At 44.9% G+C, this 22,713-nt stretch overlaps 1 protein-coding gene across 5 annotated transcripts in view; it reads right to left on the bottom strand.

Moving 5' to 3' along the window:
* Positions 1-22,713, bottom strand: part of ARHGAP32 (Rho GTPase activating protein 32) — a 259,327-nt gene that overhangs the window by 42,085 nt on the left and 194,529 nt on the right. The window contains exon 1 of one of the 5 annotated variants that reach the window (XM_055728666.1): positions 6,813-7,010. The exons of the other annotated variants lie outside the window; for them this stretch is intronic. The gene's annotated coding sequence lies outside the window, so the exon portion shown is untranslated. Of the gene's footprint in view, positions 1-6,812; positions 7,011-22,713 lie in introns of those variants that run through there. 5 annotated transcript variants of the gene reach the window in all.

Below are 22,713 nucleotides of genomic sequence, written 5' to 3'. Positions count from 1 at the left end.
AACTCGCCGAGGCACCGGCAAGCCACGGAGTCCCAACTCCTGAGCCCTCCTGTGCCTGCAGAGATTTGGCAGGCAGGCAATTACGCTGGGTTTACACCCATACGATTACAGCACAGTCCAACGATACGCATCTTGGCCCAAACTGCAGAAGCATCATGTCTCGGCCATAAAGCCCTTCCTGAGACCACTTCTAAAATTTAATATTTCATTACAATTGCCCATGTGTTGGCAACAGAAGGCAAGGTAGGATGGAAAAGAGCACTGGCTCCTGATTCAGTGGCTTTGAATGATGGCAACCAAACAGGAGAAGCCTTTTAGGAAATGCAGCCTTACTGTGTCCCCAAAACTATTTTCTGCATACATTTTCCTTCCCTTTTCAGTAAGAAAACCCCCATGATGCAAAGGCTCCGAGAACAAAAGACCACACAGTCAACCTTGCACCTCCCATCTTACACACCCTGCCTCTTTTCAAAGACCAGGGAAAGCAAACCAGAGAGAAGCGGGCATTAACAGATTTCAAGTCTTGCACATCTTTGTGGACAAAAGGCAAGTGCTCGCTCAGCAGACACCCAGGCGTACGGTGACCCAGCAACACATTTTGAAGGGGATAAAGGCAGCTTCCTACAGGACATCCTCAGAAACCCACTGCCTCTCCCCCTGTGACCTTATCAGACTTTGCCAAGGGAAAACAACCCCATGCTAAACAAATACAGAACACCTGCTTTATCTCCTGTTGCTATCACTAATATTTTGGGTTTGAACTAGCGCCTAGAGAAAATCCTCTTCATGGGACTGGTGACAGCAGCATGTTTTCTAATACAGGATTAGAAAACTTTGACTTGAAGAGAAAATCTTGGAGGGTGTATGCTGACCCACATGCAGCTCATGGCCAGCGTGTTTGTTTCTCTTGTTGTTAACACAGACTTTACACGCTACAGAACCCCGCTGTCCCCTGCTGCGAGGAGAGCATGGTGCTAAAGGTCAAATGCAAGAACATGTGTGGCTGCATAATTTTAAATATATAAACAAACTGCAATATCCAGTCACAAAATCAAAGATGGAAGAAGGTGTGGGAATGTCATAAAAAAAGCACAGCTAGGTATTAGAAAACAAAAGCAAAATCCATCCTCTCTGAAGAGAGATTTACAGCAAGTCAAGCTACATTTTTTCCAGGCTATTAGTCCCACAAGACCCATTCTCCTCTAAAATTAAACTCTACCGCGGGGAGAGAGAGCAGCAACACACTCTTTTGAAGAACGAGCAGTACCAGGAATTGGGAGATGAGAAGCCGCGTTTGGTTTTGTCACATATTCCCTGTGCTCCTGACTCTGCAGACATTTAGGAATCCATTTAACTGTGAGTGGACTGAGTTCAACTGGTTTCCCACACAGCATCCATCATCTCGGCCCCTCCTTAAAACCTCAGTAAATATTTTTAATATCCATCCCTTCACGCTTAGAAAGACGTGCTCTGTGGACCCACATCTTGCTGAAGAGAAATTACACAAAGCCAAGAACTGAGTCACATCTCCCAGTTCTCTGTCATGTTCCTTAGCAACAAGACATTTTACTCCTTTCCTCTTGCCACAGCAGATTCTATTTTGGAAGCTAATTTATACAGCCCTAAAAACCCAACCAGAATCTGGAACCACACACCACCAAGCACCGTCCTTTAGTCCTTGAATAGGATGCTGGTTTTGAAGAAGAACCAACAAACACCACATCAATAATTGTACTAATATCTATACTGGGCTCCCTCGCTGGTCATAAAGATTTTTCAGAAGGAGATCTTAAAATTCCATAATGTGAGAATTAAAAAGATATCCTTCTATCTCCAATAACCTTCATAAATGTGTACTTACTGACTTGCACTGTAAAAAAAAAACCCAAAATAAAAATGCTGTGTGCTTTTTGATGCTGCAGCATTTATCCTGTGCCAGGCTGACATCAGTTAAGGCTGGCCTCTGTGTTAAAAGAAGTCATGAAATACGTTAAAGGGGATTAATTTCAGTGTCATCAGATAAAAACCATTAAAATTAACTATGATGACAAGAACCAGCCAAGAATAAGCACATATTTTCAGCAATCACAAGAGCACCATACCCACGGAGAGCAAAGTAGGTCATTAAAAGTGATAAGCAATGTCAGTGTCTTTCCACACAAAGTCTAGCAATAAGGAAGCCGCATTTGTTCGTATCTGCCCAGGCTTACCGGAGCCTTCCTTTGGGCAGCGTCTGTAGGCAATAATCTCAGCAAAACGGCAACTCCTCCTTATCCTTGCCAACACCAGCCTTTGGCTCCAGCTGGAGTACTGGCTTATTTTGGTTAGCGTAGGAACATCTGGCATCAGAGACTGACCAGCTTGGCAGCTCGCTCGGTGCTTTTTCATGCCCAGATTATACAATAACCTCTGTCAGCTTTGGCTGCATTTGAGTCAAATTAGTCCCCTTCCAGGGACAGAAGGCTGTAAATTCAAAAGCTAAAAACTTATCTGACCAGCAGAATTGACTGCTTTCAACAGTAATTATCTAACTAAAATCACGTATCAGTAATGATACGCACAAGCACTACCTACAGTTTGAACCTGGAGAAGGCTTCTGTTATGTCAATGAGAAAATGCATAGAGGAACCAGGAACCACTTTTGTAAGTTTTTTGGCAAGAACTCTCTCCATGCTCTTCATTGCCAAATTCTGCCAAATTTGTGGAGTATTTATAACTGGATAAGAATGATAACTGCAAGGTTAGCTAGATGCATAGGTATGTCACCTATGTAGAGACAGGAAAGTTTGATACCATGAAATATGCAACAACTTTCCAGGTTAACAGATACATCTGACATTTCCATAGACTCTAAGGTCACAAGGGAGCCCTAAGATAATACGACCTGACCTCCTGAACAAACCGACCACAGGACATCTCTGAATTAATTCCATCAAGTACAGCATACCCACCCTGAGGGAAGCAATATATGGTAAGGAGATATAAATCAGTTAGCTGAAGGCTAACTGAGAAAGGAGAGGGGTTTCAAAGGTACAAGGACTGACAAGGTCAACCTATTAATTCCATTAACATGTTTGAATTGTACTTGGAATAAAAAGCAGCACTACAGCCTTAGTGACAATGCAGCAGGGATGGGCTTTGGTTAGGTGAGACAAGGGCCTCAAGGGCTTGCAACTGGAGGTGAAGGAGTAATAATAATAGACGGGGCTGTAGTTCAAAGGAAATGAGTTATCAGAGGCCAAAACTGGAAAACAAGTGGGAGCTGAAAGCGAAACGACAGAGGTGAGGGCATGCAGCACACAGGGCAGTAGCGTCAGCAGCTCAGGTGACACAGAGGTCACAAGGCCAGCAGTGGGACTGGGAAACAAGGGGAGCAAACTGGGAAATGCAGAGCTAGGAGAAAAAAATAGCAAAAGAGGCACCTGAAATACGTATTTTCTCATTCATACTAATTTTGCTAAACCTCTATATGTTTTGGCAGAGTTTAATGCAGTCCTGCTTATCCAGCTTACCTTGGAGATTAATGATCCTCCTGAAAAACAGTATTCTGAGCAGAATTAAACATCAGAACTACCTGTCAGGGAGACAGTGTTCTTTCACCCATGTTCACTTTGGGATATCATGATCATTTGACCTGGCATGCCCAAGCACACACTACACCAATACGGATGTGAGATCTTGACATCAAAATGTACTGAAGTCTTTACGTCATGCTAAATTTGCTGTAAAGAGAACATGATACTGTAACTTAAAAGCATGTCTAATACTTACACAATTTGTATAGTTTGAGAAAAAATCCTATTTCAGACCAAGCCCAAAGGTGGTGGGTGCACCGTGTCCCATGGAAGGTGTCACCGGTTAGCAGATTTCTTATCTTGAACCTCAAGTGGGGCAGCAGCATTAAGGACAACCAGGTAAGCATCAGCATGGACAATCAAGTAAGCATCAAGATCAAGCTGCTAAGTGTGTATTACTCTCCCAATACTTGCAGATATGGAACAGAGAGGATAACACTCAAGAGCCAAGATGCCATCAGACGATACCAGCGCAGGTTCAACTGTACCTCAGCCATCTCTACCCGAAGTTTCTCCAACAGTCCCCAGTGATAAAAATGCCACCCATTTTCTGTTGGTAATTACTTGAGCTGCTAGCCTAGCTATCCTTACAGATGGAGTTTCTTAATGGCTGACCTCAGCCTCCCTTTAATACAATCTAAACCAAATATTTATTGTCCTGTCTACAGCTGCCATACCTTCAGAGAAGAATCGACTGTTCTCCAACTCATACTTATGTGAAGGCAAACTGCCTTCGCCCTCCCTTATTCAAACACCAGCCATAGGCTGCATGCAGTATCCTTCCCTTGATCAAACGGCTTCGAAACAGTCTAAACGAAGTTGCAGCACGGCTGCTTGAGCCTCACCCACACTACTTCTACCTCTGCTACAAATGGTAGCAGTGCTGCAGGAGATTTTCCAAAAACTTGACAGTAACCCAAGCCAACCCTGAATAACATCAAGTACTTTGGACACACGCACGCAGCCCAGAGCTTTCACTAGTCACTCAAAGACAAATAACGCTTCAGCCCAATCCTGACATTAGCTAAACTAGGATAACCGGAGTGACTGCGGCAGTCAAGTTACTCCAGTTTTGCATGGCAGCACGCTCCAGCTTGGGTGGTGGGAGGAGGCAAGCAACGAAAAAAGATCTGACATGAATCAACAAACAGCAAAAGTTGAATAACGAGGAGTTTGGCAGATGGAGACCAATCCTGGAGGGAGCGGGTGTTTGCTCTTACGCAAGGCCTTAGGAAGACATTGGGAAGGAACCTTTTTATTCCATCAGGAAACAAACATAAGCAATCCACCTGGAATAAGGCGGACACTCGGGCCAAAGCACACTACCTCCCATTTCTTCAGCTACACGGCACAGACGTTACTTTAATCCTCAGCATACAGACTCTTCCAAAGCTCGCAGTACTCCCAGTATGACAAGTAACATTGCTGCTGCTGTCCCAATCCCTTCACAAAAGATGCCTATCTCCATTTTTACTAGCCAGAGGGCAGCTGTTACATCCCAGACCAGTTACTTTCAAATTACAGTGAGCTACTCTTCCAAGATTGGTATCATTCTGCTTCTTTATTTATAAACCCGACTTTCTAAACTGTTTAGCTATTAACACCTGCATTAAGCCTCAAGATGATTCTGCCTTTAGAAGCAAAATTTCCACTCACCTGGAGTGGAAACAATGTTGAAGACAACGGCCATGAGCCTCGCTCACACTGCAGTCACTTTATACAGCACGGGCAGGACACAATAGCTTTAAAGAGGATGGAAATGACATCTTCCTATATGTCCTCCTTACACAGCTCAAGAAGGGTAAAAAAGCTTTACTGAAAATGAAAATTGGGCCCAATACATTAGGGGATTTGAGGCGAACCAAATCTGCTTTCTAAGACTTAGGAATGCAGATATTGTATTGTTTTGCCTGCTTTATTCTTTCCCTTTATCTTACCAGTTCAGAGCTTTGATTTCAAATGAGACACTTTTATCATGCCTGTGTGGTGCCCAGAACAAAGGAGGTTGAGGAAGAGTGGAAAGGGAAGGCATCCTGTCTTCCCTGTCATAAATAATAAGATCCCGCAGGGCATTTAGTCCTTAAAATGGACTATAGCTTCTAGGAGGTTTTCTGAACAAATATGAACAGACGAGCCATGGCTTCTTGCAAAGTGTCTACTGTGATCACGGTAACTACTCTCCCTGGGAATTTTATTTTTCAGAGTGTGCATTCACTGCCCCGGGGCTCCAGCACACAAAGGACTAGCATTTTTAAACAGGAAGCCCCCTTCTCCCCATCAACAGCATCAATAATATTAACGCTTAGGAATGCACCCTATGTCTTCCCAGTGCCAGTCTGGGGAGGGAGGGAAAACAAAAAGATAAAGTGATATGCAAAAACCTATTGAAATTCAAATTCTAGACATTCCCATCTGTCAGCTGCCTCTTTGGGAGCAAGGTATAAATCTGAGCAGGAAGCATCGCTCTCACATCTCTGCAACCCCAAGGCCAGTGTATGTGCCGGAGGGGGCCCGCAAGCTGAAATTCCTCCTTCCCTGGGATGTGGGTGGGAATCCTCACACAAATCATCCCAGGCATGAAAGAGACTCCCTTTAACAGCCCCGGCTTGCTACACACCCATGACCCTAGACTAAGTCCAAAAAAACAGTTTACAACTACAGACCTTGTGAGTCGAAAGGTGCAATAAAAACCCGAAGTCGGAGATGAGCAAAAGGGAACCAGAAGTAAAACAATTAGCAAGGCTGGGGGGAAGTACGCGGCATTAATTTAATCAGTCTTCGGTTGGCAAGAGATGCCAACCGCCAAGCCAGGCAACCTGCCCACAGGAGCCGATCCCCGAGGGTCTCCCCTCACCGCAGGAACAAACAGCTCCACAACCAGCAGCCAGGGTGCCAGATGAGAGGCCGTCGCTGCGAATTGTTCACGATCAGGTATTTTTTTCACCTGGCTAAAAGCACGGCCACGGGCTCCCGACCCACAGCGGCCCCACGCCGGAGCGGTGGTGGTAAGGGGGGTGCTGCCGGGCCCGGCACCTCGCCCAGCCCACCGCTACCAGGAAGGAAAAATCTTCATTTCGAAGGCGTTAATGCTCGAAAACCGCAAATTCAATAGCTGGCAAGTTACTAAGCAACAAGTGGGCGCAGGAACCTAAAAATACTCCTCAAGTCTTACATAAGAAAGACGCTAATGCGGGGGGGGGGACGGGGACGACACACGACATAAGGGGCCTCGCTTACCTTCCGCGCCCGGGCGCAGCCACAGCACCTCCCGCGCTGTCCGCGACTGGCTCCCCCGGCCCCAGCGCCGAGCCCGGGGGTCTCCGGCCCGGCTGGGCCCGCCCCTGCCCGAGGCGGGCTCAGCGGCAGGCGGGGCGGCTCCGCCGGGAGGTGCGGAGGGTGCCGGCCGCCTCTGCGGTGCCGCCAGGCCCCTCCCCGGCCGGCCCGGCCCCGCTCCACCTCCCGCAGGTGCCCGTGCCCCGCCGGCCCGCTGCCACCGCCTCCGTGTGTCCCGGAGCTCCGCCTCGGCCGCCCCCGCACCTCCCCGGCCCCGCCGCAGCCTGCCCGGAGCGGAGAGCGGCCGCCGGGACCCGCCGCACCTGCGGGCCGGGGGGCTGGGGGGAGCCGCCGCGCCGGGCTGAGGGGAGGGGGGCACGCACCGGTGGGCTGAGGGGGACACGCACCGGGCGGAGGGGACCCGCCGGGCTGGGCAGAGGGGACGGGGACACGCACCGGGCTGAGGGGAGGGGGGACACCGGCCCCGGGCTCCCCACAGCCTCCCCAGTATGGGCGAGGGGCCGCAGAGGGAGGAGGCCGCACCGCTCAGCCGGGCAGGCTCGGCTGCGGTTTCCCTCAGCACAGCCCCGGCCTCGCCTCAGCCGCCGGTACCGGGCCGGACCCGGGCCTGCGGTTCCTGGTTTTCCTCAAGGAAAACACGCGGGCGCGCAGAAGGGGCTCAGGACGGGTGCCCTCGAGTTTATCCAGGGCTTTCTCATTCCTTGCACAGCGCTAGGCTGCACCGTCACGCCCGAACGCCACAGTGGGGGCCACAGCCCCGTTTTCACAGTTTAGGGGCACGTCTGCAGGCCCCCCGCCACTCACCGCTGCACAGCCTTGCGCCCACCGTGCTAACAGGCCCAAAGGAAGGGACAGACGCTGAGCACGCCTGAACGCTCCGGTGGAAGCGCGGCCACACTGGACAGAGGCTGGGCCATGTGCACATGAGCCCATCTGTCCCCTCACTCTGCACGGAGAGTGCCCGTTCTGTCAATCTAATTACAGTGCTAAAGAAATTACCCCCCCTCCCCCCCACGTGGCTGCTAACCAGCACAGTTCGTGGCCACATCAATCAGATCACCGGAAACAAACTCAATTAAAAATTCTCTAGGAGTTCTGCTCTTTAGAAACAAAGCAAAATGACACAGAGCATTTTAACAGCATCCTCGCTTACAGCTCAGCTCCAAAAATCACCTGTATCAGCAGCCCAGCACACCCCGGAGCAGAAAGCAGAACACGCCAGAACTCGAGCGTGCCACCAGCCGTGGCATCGTCCCCGCCGTGCCCACGCCAGCACCCAGCAGCGGGGACACAGGGCTCAGGAAACCTCAGCCAAGCCCTGCAGCCTTCTAGGGCCGGTAAAGCTGGTGCCGTTACCTGCGTTTATCGCAGGCTTGAGGGATAAATACTGGTGATGCTGTGTTTAACCAGCAAGCTCCATTTGACCCCAAGCTCCTCAGTTCACATGAGGCTGCGCTGCAGTTTATCAATCTCAGTAATTGCTGTCACACACTTTAACATGCAGGCTCACTAGGTAAGTTGGACAACCTCAGGGTCAGAAGGATTAAAGAGGAATCTGCATCTATTTATGCAGACATCTTGCTGATCAGGAGGGTAAAACTCATTTATTTTGGGGTGCACAATTTCTCCTCAAGGATATGTGTTATTTTCAAAATTGTTTGCTGACTCATCTCTCCAAATAATGCTTCTTCTCCAGCTTGGTATTTATTACTGGAATTGTTTTGCTTGGACAATGATCATACTATCACATTACTTTTTTCCTTAGCAGCCAAGCATGACTCCTCAATTTGGTTCTATATGTCCAATTCTGAATACAAAACCTTCTTCCTGATACCAGTTCCCTGTTCCAGGAGTGTTCTTCCTACCAAACCCACTGGCAAAACTCAGTAAAATCCCAACACAAATGGGAAGCAACGCTATCCAAAATGTACGCACAAAAATGCACATACGACAATTCAAAAGAGCAAACCAGCACACGGGACTGCAGAGCAGTGAGCTACCCAAACCCGCCAGGATGTGTTGGGTCCCTACATCAGGTTGGTTAGGTTTTTTGCTTTTTAATGTAGGCCGGGCTGGGGCAGGCAGAATCCTACACAGCTGATTAACGGCGCTGTGACAGACTGTTGTGGTTCGCACACTTGCCAGCGCAGAGTTTCAAACCAGGGCCAGAGATTGCACAATCCTCTTCTTGCTAATCAGAGCAGGAACACATGAGCTGCATCACCCGTGATACAGAGCTCCCTCAACAGCAGATTCGGGTATTACCTTTGAAAATTATTGCTCTGATGATCTATAGTGCTCGAGGAGATATTTTACTACGTGGCGTACAACGGCGCACCTTTCCCCCACCTGCACTTTGTTTTCTGTAAAGCAAAATACTTAATGCTTGTCACAAAGCACCTTTCTTTTAGGAATGAAACCTGAGCGAGCAGGGATGTGGTTCTGCTGCACCTGGAAACAAGAAGCCCGCATTTGGCACGGCACTGCATCACGGCTGAAGAGCTTGCTCATGTCACCACACGGAGGTAAGGCCTCTGGCTCTGGAGCTTATGGGCTCTGCCCTAGGCAGGGGATCTTTGCCCTCCACTGTACCCAACAGTGCTGGGATGTCCTCTTGCTTTTTCTGAATATTTGATTGAAAATAAAATCATCTTCACATGTGCGTCTCATTTTCTGTTCCTAATTTCTTTTGCCAGACAATTTTAAGGAACAAAAGCAAGCAAAAGAGATGCATTTTCTGCTATTTATGTGTTCATCAGCTTGCAGTGGAGCAGAAGAGGTAGATGATGAATGTTTATCTTTTAAGCACAGCTAACAAGCCCAAGCATTTGAAATCATAGACAAAAAGGCTCCATCCACACGCTTCAATCCTTAAAGCATTCTAAACTTTATACTACACTCCAAAAGTTATTTCAGATAGAAGTATTGGGAAGGCAGAGTAACCTAAAAAATTAGCATACCCTGTAGCTTCTTCCACTTTCCGGTTTTGCCAATTTAACCACTGAAGGAAGCTCCAAGTCATTATTAGAACTTAGCCAGCCAGTATTTTTCAGTGCTGCTTCTTACTCAGCTAGATGTATCCTGCAATCAAAACACTCTCAAAACACAAAAAAAGAACACCCCAAATAAACAAAAAACCCCTTTTTTAAAAAAGGGTTTGGGGGAGAACTAAGATTATTGAAGAAAGCAGACCGGGAGATTGGAAAAACCCTAACAGAACAGCACACCATGCAATAGACCGCCATGGGTATAACCTGAAAATTATTTAATTTGATTCACAGAACTCACAGAAACCAGGTTTGACATAAAGGCATCTCATGTCACACAGTACCTGGCCAATCATGTGGTGACCTGCTCTTTTGGTGGATGTAGCCATGGTCTGCCAAGGCTGTCCAGGTAGGTTTGTAAGAAAAATCTTCCAAGTATTCCATTTACAAAGGTAAAAAAACAGTTAGGAATGTTGTAATACATAGCCAAGTGGGTAACAGAGGGCTTTCGCTTGCCTTTCCTTTAGCAAAAGCAAGTTCCCATGAGAACAAGTCAAAGAATTTGATGCAAGCTTCCCACCGCAGTTACAGGATTAAACGCTGAAGAAGAATGAGCGCGGCACTGACACAAGCTCTTAAATGAAATCCAGCAGATGAAACTTCAGATCAGCAAAGGCTTCTGAATTAATCACAGACACAGGCTGATTCATGAGCTAGCAAAGCAAGTCCTAAAGGCCAGAGTAATGTTACGATCTGCAGTTTGCAGCAGCTAAATTCACTACCAGGGAGAGGGGCAGAAAAGGAGGGAGGACAGAGAGGGATGGAGAGGCAGAGAGGGGCAGAGGAGTTCTCGCTTGTGGAGGATTTCTGGTGGAAAATGCTGCAGATCTTGCCCAAGCAGCAGACAAGATGCCTTTCTACGTGTTAACTCAAGGATCCTCCCAAACACACACCATAGCTGTGCCCAAACCAAGACCTCCCGAGAAAGCCAATCCCTACAGATCTGCCAGCATATATTCTCCACTTTTTACATTAATTTATAGTTTCACACAGACACTTTCTTGCAGATGTAGCAACAGCACTGATCCCTACGGGCATCGGAGCGATGGCCAGATGGAGTGAGAACCCAAGCACCCTCCTCCACATACAGAGAGATGCTGGTTGAGCTGCTCAGCCTTTGCGAACTTAACAGGGCCAGGTTTTAATTGGAGATCTGAGATAGGCACTGGCATGACCCTTGATAAACCATATGCCTATGCAAGACGAGATCAGAGCTGTGTGCTATCAGCTAAAGTTAAAGCTGCCTGAAAATATTTCTAAGCCACAACTCAGCTCCCACACTAATTTACAGAATTATTCAGGAGAAAAGAAGAGGAAAAGCCGAGCAGAACAAACTACCTTTTCTCCATGATTTCAAAGCTCTTCACATAACTGCAGTTTTGCTCAAGCCAGCTATTATTAGAGTTAAGTCCCATTTTTTGACAGAGCTTGTGAGAAAGGAAAAAATATCTAGCTTAAAAATAATACACATACACCCCCCCCCAACCTGAATAGGTGGAGAGCAGGCAGAGTGAGAAAGAAGCACAGAACATGTGAAAAGAAAGCTGGCGTTATTAATAGTGCATTGGTGCCTCCAACACCCCTGCCCTCAGCCAAGTTTTACTGTTTTACTTCACAAGTAGTCCTATTTTGGTGGATTCAACCTCCCCAAAAAGGTTAAGCATGCCAGCCCCAAACGCCATCCGTGTTTCCCTAACAGAAACACTAACACATCTCTTTCTTACCTACGTGATACACAGAACTATGGAATTAGTTCTGCCGGGATGCATGCAGACTGTGCAGACATCCATACGCCATGCTTGTTCGTTTTCTTTTCCAATTAAAATTCCCCAGGAAACACAGCCAAGGCTTGCCAGAAAAGTACCTGTCAAAATGCGGGAAGCCTGAAGCTACTGTCTATGGATTCAAATTCTTCAGAAAAGCCACAGAGGCTGTGAGTGACCACACACAAGGAAGAAATTGCACCACAGGGAATACAGAAATTAATCCGTCTCTTCCTCCTACCTGTGTTTCAGGCATTTCCCTGTGACTTCAGGAGGCTCAAGGCTGATTCCCAGCGCTGGAATTACACCCGCAGGACATGGTGATACGTGTCCCGCAGCTGGCAGAGCCCTGCTGCTCTCCTCGGGATAACCTAGGCTGAGAGAAGGGCTCTTCTGCCAGGACAGCTCTGCCTACACCCCAACTGGGTGTTTAGGGGTGTTTTGTTGGTTTGGGGTTGTTGGGGGTCTTTTTGGCAGATAAGCTGCCTCAGCTCTGGGTGCAATCGTTTGCATAATGAAGAACAGACTCAGCTGCACCAGGAAAAAACGTTAGTGCCAATCTGGCCTGGGGTTGGAGACAGAGGCCCCATTCACCGATGCCCTGCACCTGTGCTGCTACTGACACCGTACGAAGAAGCCAAAAGGGCATCAGAGAATCACCTTTCTCAGTGTGCACCTGTGCGACTGACTGCACAGGGTACGAGGCGATGCCCTGGTGCAATACCTTAGCCCTGTAAATGACTTGCTTGCGCACAGGTGGCACTTGGTTCTGAAATTACAGAGGTTCCCCCTTCTTGGGGGCTGGGAGGGCTTAGACCAGCAGGTGTCACAGATTAGAAAACTGTCTTTACTTCAGTAAAAAAAAAAAAAAAAAAAAGAAAAGAAAAAAGAAAATTTAAAAAAAAGCACACCAAAACACCAAAAACCTGCAGAACCAAAGTGTATCCTTCCCTTCATCCTGGGTCACTAGGTGCCCTTTTGGTTTAATCCAGGCTTCTATCCTTGTCTTCCCCCCAGCTATGGCATCTCCATCCCTGCCAAGCTTCCTCTGGCCCTGCTTCCCCCGGACCCTTCGGACACAGCAGTAATACCCACCTCCCTTCTCCTACAAGGAAAACTCCACACTTGCAAATCCAGGCGTCTGGAAGAAAAAACTCAACCAATTTACTCACAAATACCTGATTACCATCAAGACGTGTTTCCATAGCACCTAAGAAGTGTTACAAAAATAGCTATTTGTTCAGACTGCAAACACTGCATCAACTACAAACATCACCTAAAACTCCGTGATAGAGTCTGTGGGTAAGAACACCGGTGCTTAAAAAATACTGCTGAAACACATGCTTGCTTCTTACTACTACTGTCAGAAAACATCTGCACTGTTAAAGGATTAAAGGATTAAGAAGGGAGAAAAAAAAATGCATTGGCTTTCTGATTCTATGTATCCTTAGGAACTTCCTTGAAATACTTAAAAAAAATTCTTGCTCGTCTCTCACTTCGGAGCTAACCAAGAGGTATAGATCTTATTTAGGCAGACACGAAAAGTATTTCAGATTTGCCACTGAAGGCTAAATTCAAAAGCAAGTTGCATATAAAAATATGTTCTCACAGTCAAGAGGTTCATTGCAGCATGCAGAAAAAAATATTTGACGCTTTTTAACTTTGAGAACTTTTTTTACTCCCCACGTAAACCCAGTACTTGTCCCAGTTTGGTAGAGGCCTCCCAAAACTGCTGTTCACTGGCATCTGCATCCATATGTACCTGCAACTCTCTTTACCTGCAACCCTCTTGCAGCTTCCTAAAATGACAGATTATGGAGTAACCTCGGTAATCCTCAGGTGGCTTTTCACGCAGCGTGAAATGAAAACATCAAAAACTTGCCCTCTTGCAAAAGGCACATGCATTTAGAAGAGAGTCTGCAGCTTCAGCTGCACAAACTGGACTGGAACTGCCGTGCCACAATGGCTGGCGGTGGGGAAAGCCATAGGGGCTGCTGTGCCCCATAGGGGCAGGGAGCATTGCAGCAGCAGGGCCAGGGCCAGGGCCCTGCCTGGTTGCTTCTCCCAAACTGCTGCTGAAAAAGCAGAACAAAACACACGGCTCGATGCTGCTTGGCTTGCTGAAGCAAAATTCTACTTTAGCCAAATTCACTCCCCCAGAGAGGGTTGAATGGTGACTCTTTGGTACCCAGGGCAGGACAAATGTCGCTGCTGTTGGGATGCCCATCGTACACACCCACGCGCACTTGCCCAGTGACCACAGGATCTATCGTTCAGAGTTTCTGTCAGTATCTGTTCCTAGCACACAGGCTTCTAGGGAGCTGTTCTCCCAAACTCGTTCTTTTCCAGCAGAATCACAGATTTTATGGTGTGACTTTCATAGAAGACCAGATGAATGCTGTATATAGCAGCATTTCCACAGGCCAGCCCACAGTTCTTGTCCCTTTCTATTTCTGCCAAAACACAGGAAGGAAAAAAAGAAGGGGGAAGAATCACTTGAAACAAAGGAGGGAGAGGAAGGAGAAAGGAAGACTCCAAGGAAATGAAAAACAGGAAAATGCTGCTGCAGTTCTGATTTAAACTACAATTCTGAACACATACTTTGACTTAGAAAGCTAACCACTGCAATAGCATGTCTTATAGCTGTATGTAGTCTGGGTGCTCTCCGTGATAAATCCCCTTCTCCTAAAACCAGGTAATTACCAAAGCAATTCAGATTAAGTAAGTACTTTATCAGAATTCACTGCACGAAAGCTAGCAATACAACACAATTATGGAAGACAAAAGTTTGGCATTCCTAATGTATCCTAGATGCAAACTACCAGCAAAATGATACCAATATTTATTTATTTCTTTCTTTTTTTAAAGCAAGCATCCAACACTTATTGCGGGAGTAAGACAGAAATGAATCCACCTTTGGTGACTTTACAGTCAATGGAACAAGGTAACAAGGCAAATACAGACAAGGATTTCAGCAGAGGCAGTGCTTTACACATAGGCAACCACAAGATTTGGAATCAGTTGAAATTTAACTAGAAAAGATGCCTGCCACTTACCAAGCACTTAAAATCACCAAATTGCATAAGCATTAACCTCCTTAACAAGCTGGAACATAATACCAGTGTTGTGTACAGCAGGACCCAAGTGAGCTCCGACTGGCTGTATTTATTAGCATCACTTCAATATCAAATAACCATTAACCTATTCATTTTACCCAAAGAATAGATTGGCACGATCTCTACGGAAGGTACAGTTACCCTGCAAATTCATTTCAACCTTGATACAAAAGGACGAGATGAAACAGGGATATAAGAGGACAACACGTTGTCTGAACACTTTGCAAGAAATCCAGCGTCACCTGCCTTGCTGTAAAGCCCTGATCCAGCCTGCTGGAAAACAAAGCTCACACAGTTTGCTACTCTGTCTCTCCTGAAATTCCACTTGGATTTTCTTTCAAAGCCCTTAGGAGATCCACAAAACCAAAAGTCCAAATATGATTTAACAAAGGAAAAACACGTTGAAATGTCTGTTGTCAAATAACTCTCAATAACTGACAATCAAATTGTTTAAGTACATAAAATGTACCCGAGATGGATCTCGGTTCCTTAGTTCCACTGGAACGCTTTAATTTTACCTAATGCTAGTTCTGAAAAGCTATAGCAACGTTGTCATGACAATGACAACACAACGCAGTTGTTTTCTGCTATCACCGTGCAGCTGGGTACACATTTGGGTCATTTACATTGCCATAAAACTATAGTATTTAACCACATTTCTTTTCTCTCTTACTCAAGCAAGTTCTTTCCTCCAGAACATGGTCAAATAGGGTTTGGCACACTCTTTGGATATATCTGAGGCAAAAATTGAAAGCCTGGGAAAGGAAGAACACTTTAAATTTAGAAAGTCAGCGGGGAGGTGTGGGGGGAATCAGCCAGTTTATGATACACAACTAATAACCACGTAGCCACCAATCCTGCAAAGCATTCTCGATGCAAGACCCAGTTCACGTTAAGCAGTACTCTTAAGATTTGGACTCACTGAATGAAATCACTTGCAGAAAAATCTGCCTGTGAGAAGGCAGATTCTTAGCATCAGGCATCGGTTTTTCTAGCCAACAGATACTAATACATATAACAAAAAGAATAATAAACAATTTTAACTACACCTAGTGTCTGTAACCAAACCTAGGGTGTTAGTAAATGGTTATTGGTATCACGTACAGCGTTAGACTTGGTTAGGACACTGAGACACTAATTGTACGTAACGGGCTCTACCTGAGCTCAGCTGGGACTGGTTCAGAGCCTCTGTAACATATGCAGAACCTGGCTTTACACTATCCATCTCCAAATCTGCACGTAATTAAGGTCAGGTGGGAAGAGGGCAGAGGGACAGGCAGGAGGCAAGAGAAAGGACAAAGTTAAATTAAAATATCCCCTGGAACAAACTGCAGGAGACTAACAATTTAATTTGCAGAGAGAGAAATGAGAGAAACAGTGCTAGAGAAATCCCGATGTCAATGTTCTGCATTCTAAGGTGTTGCTTCTCTGGCTTGGTCTAGACTCTTAACTAGCAATGTCTACGTGCAAAAAGAAGTCTAAGTGAAGTGACATGACAAACTTGCAGGATGAATAGCAAAAAAGATGAGGTGAGATGAAACAAGATAAGTAAACACCCAAATCCTGAGAAAATTCGAGCTGCCGAGGAAGAAGGTAGATGCTACTGCTACCTGAACAACTGGGCTTAAAGCTGGCTCAGGTGTGACCACAGTCTAGGCAGTCTAATTCTCAATTCCAGTGCAAACACACAGATTATGTGCATGTATTACTGTAAACGGAGTTTTCACTGTGAAGAGTTAAAAAAAATTGTAGAAAACAGATCTCATTTTAGGTTGCCAAATGCTAGTGGAAGAATCAGTAATTTTATAGCTGAACTTGCACAGTAATGGTGTTTGGTATGGTTGGGAGACTAAAGATTTAGAGCTCACTTTCAGAGGCGCTCTGTCCCAGTTTCAAAAACATATTTCAGCCCTTGCCTCCTTATTTTGATCTCAGCTCGTTTCATCTGCGGAAGCTGAGGGCCAAAAAAGAACTTCAGTGTCTAAAAACTGCTTCGTGAGCCCAGAAGGTAACTTCCTCCTAACGCCAGCGAAGCCTGAACAGGACCTCGAGGATTCCCTACTCAAAAAATACAGAAAGCATTTTCCTAAACTACTTATAATGTGCAACCATGATCTTTGGTACAGAGAGATACTATAAACAAGCTCCACCAGTGCAGACCACAGAGGAGTGCTCAGGCATGTGAGGGATGTGGCACACGATCTCTCCAGCGGTGCTCCGTGTGCCGCGACAGCCAAATTTCTAGTCTCTGTTGCAATTACATGACTCACAGAGGGGCATGGCTGTCAAAAGAAATTAATTTCACATGAAAAACAAGCAGAACCACTAATAAGCCTCATACCTTTGAGCAGAAACACTATAGCTGCTCTAGTGTGGAAGTCTTCCTTCTCACAAACAGCTCAAAAAGGAGAGTGACTGAATGTTAACCTTTCAGGTTGCATTAAGGAACCAGAAATGTTCTTTGTTTTCATGTCGAAAAGGGGCAAAACCCCCAACTCTGCCTTTATTATCTGATGTTAACTGCTACTGAGCCTTAGCAGGAATTGCATCTTTGAAGGGCTCATGGATTCAAGGAACTTGGCTATAAAAGAGGGAAAAAACTAAGAAAAATCTTTTCTCCATACCTGTATGTCCAAATGAAACTCCTTGGATCTTACAAGCATTCCCAATTTCTCTATTAGTGACAACTATTCTGACTCCTCCCAAACTTTTTGGCAGGTTGAATTATTTATCAGCGGGTATAGCCAGGCGTAGCAATAAATTTTTACCCTCCTTCTTAAAAACTCTACCCCAGTTTCTATATTCCCTGGCTTTTGTCGTTGGTTTGGATACGTGCCGGGGAAGAAGCCTCACCTCACACCCTCTCCGTGATCACACCTGAGATACAAACCCCGTCCTGCCCTTCCTCTCCGCCTGGAGAGCGTTTGGTAATGCTGCCACATGCTCAGGAAGGTGAGTCTTCACACAAGAAACCAGAATTTTGCTCTCAAACCACATTCTTCTCCCGGGGGAAGTATCATGAATGGGAACGACGTGCCCGTTTCCCACGTTACGAGGGGATCGGCACACAGTCTCTATGCCAAGGGGCTGGAAGCGTGTACGTGCATGGGGAAAAGAAAAATATATATGCACACATATTATCTATTTTGTTACATATATCTATCTACAGTATTTGCATATCCAGTTTTAAGACTGATTTATGAAATCGAAACAACATCCCAGGGGGAGTCGATATGTGTAAATGTGCTGTAAAAAATGTTAAATCTACAGAAACAGCCACCAGTTTTACTGATGCTCGGTTACTGCTATGAGTTTTAGAATAGCACTAGCAGGATCCAGAAAAGACCATGGCAACACAAAGCAGGACTCTGGATAATGAAGCTGCTCCCACACAGCTTGACAGTTTTCACTTTGGGCATTGTGAGATGCTAAGCACAAACAGCATTTTCTGATTTAAGCAAAAAAGAAAAAAAATAAAGGCATCTTTGCTTCTGCAGATTTTCAAATTCTAAAAAACTTTCAGAGCCATGTTTCATTCCTCTCCATCAACCATTTTTAACTTCTCTTTCTTTCAAGCTGACATTTGTATTCGCTTGTCTGGCACTTAATTTCTTTCAGTTATAGTTTTATTGATTCAAAATTGATTCAATCATCTCCAACAGAGTTTGAATCAGTTTCTTTGTTTCCCTGCTGTATTGCTTCATGTCCAAAGAGCTCTTAAAAAGGCATGTTAGACTGAAGGTTTGTTTTGGTTTCCCTGAACATCTTTCAAAGCATCAGTGCTACTGACTTGCAAGTGCAGAAGAAGAAACAACAAAAAAAAAGAGACACACAGAGAGCAAGACAGGGATAGAAAGAGTAAAAGAATTAAAAAGGAATAAATGAAAACGTACAAGGGGGGAAGTAGCTCCAGGACGCTGGACGGGCTCCATGGGCAGGGGAGACTGGGAAGGTATAAAATTGAAAACAAGAAAAAAAAAAACAAACAAAAAGAAGTTGGTTAAAACATGCACCCATTGAAAAATGGGTTAATTTCATAAAAAGCTCAGCTAGGCTATACACAGCGCAAAACAGGACCACAGACCCAATCCTTCAAGTTGTTTGGTGTTTTATTCCCTACACGCTTTGGAAATTCATTAAGATCCAAGAATTCCCCACCCAGTGTGTCCCAGCTCAAAAAAAGCCCAAACATTTTGTACGTTTGAACTTTTAGCACAAGGCCCATCCCTGCTGAGCAACGCAGCGAAGCACTGGGTTTGTTTGCATTGCTTCCAGTGTCTGCTAAGCATGTGTTTATGGTTAAGCCCATGTTTAAGTACTTTGTTGAGTCAGGAACAGGGCTGGAAGATGTAACATAACATAGATGGATAATGCCAACCACTGACAAAAGAAAACGACTCCCAGATTTGTGAATTTACATTTGGCGTAATTCGGTTCCATACACATTTAGCTTTCCTCTGTTTCGAATGGTGCTAAAGCAGACAACGGCTTTATCTTATTTTTTCTTTCTATGCAAAAAATAAAATAATTTAAAAAAAAAGTCTCAGAGCTATGTTTTCCTATTGACAAAAGGTTCTTCCTGAAAATCATTAACTGCGGAGAAAGCAGAGACTTAGCTCTTGCTGCCTCAGCCCCAAGTGTCAGCTTTTATTTTGGATGGAAAAGAGAAAACACGAAGTCTGGGCAATAACTTCCCCACGGATCAGCCCAGCTCGGAGCTGGGGTTCAAGCAAGTTGGCATCGTCCTGCTGAAGCCTCCAGCTGAACACCCAGCCCACGAGCCTGCATCACATCACGGTGGCCTTCAGAGCCCTGGAGGAATCTCTGCGGCACGTTCCAAAGCCAGGTGCAAGCCTCCTGAAGAAGCCGGTTTTACACTCACATTGTTGACCTTCCATCCCACACCCTTTGTCCGCTCACCGCTCTGCCCGAGCTCCACAGGAGCTACGAGAATGGGATTGCTTGAAGGATTGGCCCTGAGGTCTGTCGTATCTGAAAGCACGTTTTCTGTCTTCTACAGCGAGAACTGCGCTTGGCGGCCTGAGCGTGTTCGTGTTTGTGCCCTGTCTGCCGCCACACCGGCAATGGATACCTGCCTTGGCTCAATAAAATCTGCATGTAATTTAGCTTTAATGAGACAGTTGCACGTCGCATGCCAAACGACTGGTTCGTTTACATAAGATTAATGAAGACTGGTACCAATTATGCACACTTTGTGTTTCCATACTGTCTTTATAAAAACGCTAATAAAGACATCGTGCACTCACCAGCCTCAAATGGCTGTTCAACCCAGGCGTCTGCGGAATAAAAGTTCTATTTGCAACTTACTCTTGCTGATTTTTATTTTTATTTAAAAAAAAAACCCACAAACCACAATCTTTTTTGTCCAGGCATTAGCCACTAGCCTGTTTCAAACAAGCATGACCTCTTAAGTTTCTGTTACGGCTGCAATAGCTCTAACACGATGAATGTAGCTCAGTTTGCATTTCTGCAGTTAAAATTAATTCATTCAGCACCATACCAGAGTCTTCAGGAGGTCAGGACAGAGTCTGTTGCCCGATCCAGACCTAAATTTCTATCTTCCTGAAGTTCAGTGGATTATTTGTTGGGTGCATTGACCCAGATTAATCTGTTATTTATGCCTAATAAAAAATTACTCATTTACAACAGCTTTTAATACCAATGTGTGCCCTTTAATGTGTCCTTAGTTGCATAATGTGAGTACATATACCTGTTAAATCTAAATTAAATGAATGGATGAGACAGGAATTTGAGAAATCCTCCGTGAAGTCAGGCAGAGCTGCTGGGGTTATTCACGCTTTTGTCCTAAGTCAGACTGAAGAACTGGTGAGAATGAGCCCTGAAGTTTTAAAAATGCTCATTGCTTTGAAAAAAAATGGAAGGGACACATTACCTTCTTATCCCCCATTTCTTCACTTAAGCTCTAACTGTCCCATGGCAAACTGCATCTTTATTCTTTGTTTTCCCGCTGAAACCAGATGTTCCCCAGCAGCAACCACATTTAGAAACCTTCAAACAAATTGTCATGCCAAGGCACACCGCAGTAAAGATTTGGTACCCAGCGAGATGCTATTTGTTAGCAAAAGACATGAAACAAATTGCACGTATGAGGTGAAGCGTGAGATGTGATTTTAAATATGGTTAAACTACAAATATTCAGAATTATGAGAAAGAAGGGACAGGAACAGATAGCTGAGACATGCTGCCTGTGACTGTTAACTATGCCCAAATGATGAGTGAGGACAAAATGAACACACACACACACATACACACAATTCCCAGAAAAGACCAGCCACGGATGGACAGAAGTGAATGACAAGAGTAAACACAGCCACAGTCTACAGGCAATTCCCAAATGTTCACTTAGAAGGAAAAAACAAAACAGCTCTTCACTTTTTTCTCCTAAGCAGCACAATGAATATTTAAACGATTCACTTCTCAATCAGTATCTGAAATTCAAATGCAACCTTTATCTGTATCTCTTTAAAAATCTTTATAAATATGAGCTGATGCCATCTATTGTAGTACTGAAATTCAGCTAAATTGCCAGTAGATGGTATTAGCTATAAAATATTAGATGTTAATTCAACATAATAATTTAGGGTAAAAAGTTATCATTAGTTAGTTATCGATACAGGAAGGATTTAGGGAAAAAAGGAAATTGCTCAAGAAATCTGGGGTTTGACGAGCCCACCCTGGACCTGTACAGTGGTTTTTACATAAATAGAAACAGTTGGGATATCAGTTTGTATTCCAGCTGGAAAAAGAGCATTTTCTTATAACACTGAACGTGAAAAAAATGGAGAGATGGGCTTAGTACAATACTGAAGGGAAAATGCTACTCAACAGGTCCGAGACCTCCCGAGCACCCCTTCTTCTCCTTGAATGACTTTCTCACGTAGACAAACTTTGAAAAAGGAAAATGCTAAACAATTTCATTAAGCAATAATGAAAGGGACTTAAATTTTCAGGTGATAGTTTTTGTGCACACGCGTGCACCCACATCTATATCCATCTCTGCAAGCATACCTGTCCCCAGCAGTATTTGGGGAGATGACAGCTGTCACAGTCCAAACTTCATTGTCAAATCTATTTCAGAGGTGACTCAAGGCAAAACCAATATTCTTTCTTATTACTTTGAATTTTCAGAATTTAATAAATGGACAGTTTTCCTGTATGGTCCATTTTCTTTTATTTATTTCAGGCAACAGCTGCAGTGTCACTGGTGTAAGCGTGCACTTCCGCAGTCAAAGAAAATACTGTTTCAAAGAGCAGAGTTTGCCCAGCTCTCCCATTCCCCGTGTTTCATTTGAACTTCAGTCGTTATTTGTACTGCATCATAGACCACTGCAATATTTTATGGTTCTATTAAAATGCTGTCCCCATTGCTTCTGCAAATCAAACCCTCTAATTATAAATAATAATAAAAACGCAGGGCAGGAAGTTCTTTGCTTTCCATCTGCTTTTCATTAGACTACTCAACCCAGCCAAATCTATGGACAATTAGACAACACAAGAAGTTCTGTCTTGGTAAATTCCTTCATGGCAAAGAGCTTTACGCTGCAGATACAAAATGTCCTAGATGCTCTCTACACATAGCATTTTGATTAAAGAAAACAAAGTTTGCATGTTGATAAGTATGTCTTATCAAGCCCAAATCTAAAGCTCCACATTAATTCTAGATGAAATACCCTACTAATGTTGAGTAGCGACAAAAGCTCCAAGTGGTTCCCTTTAAAAAAGTTTTTAATTCCTTGGGAAAAGCCAACCTGATGTTTCAAATACAGGTAAAAGGAGACACTGAACTGACGTGGATATTTAAGCATAGGAGAAATACCTTGTGTATGTTTAAGCCATACATTAGAACGCACTAAATGCACGGAATACAGGTGAGGAA

Source organism: Falco cherrug, chromosome 17 (assembly GCF_023634085.1).
Source record: "Falco cherrug isolate bFalChe1 chromosome 17, bFalChe1.pri, whole genome shotgun sequence".
In the NCBI taxonomy this organism is placed as follows: Eukaryota; Metazoa; Chordata; class Aves; order Falconiformes; family Falconidae; genus Falco; species Falco cherrug.
The sequence above is the reverse complement of the archived record's forward strand: the minus strand, read 5'-3'. Positions and strand labels throughout refer to the sequence as shown.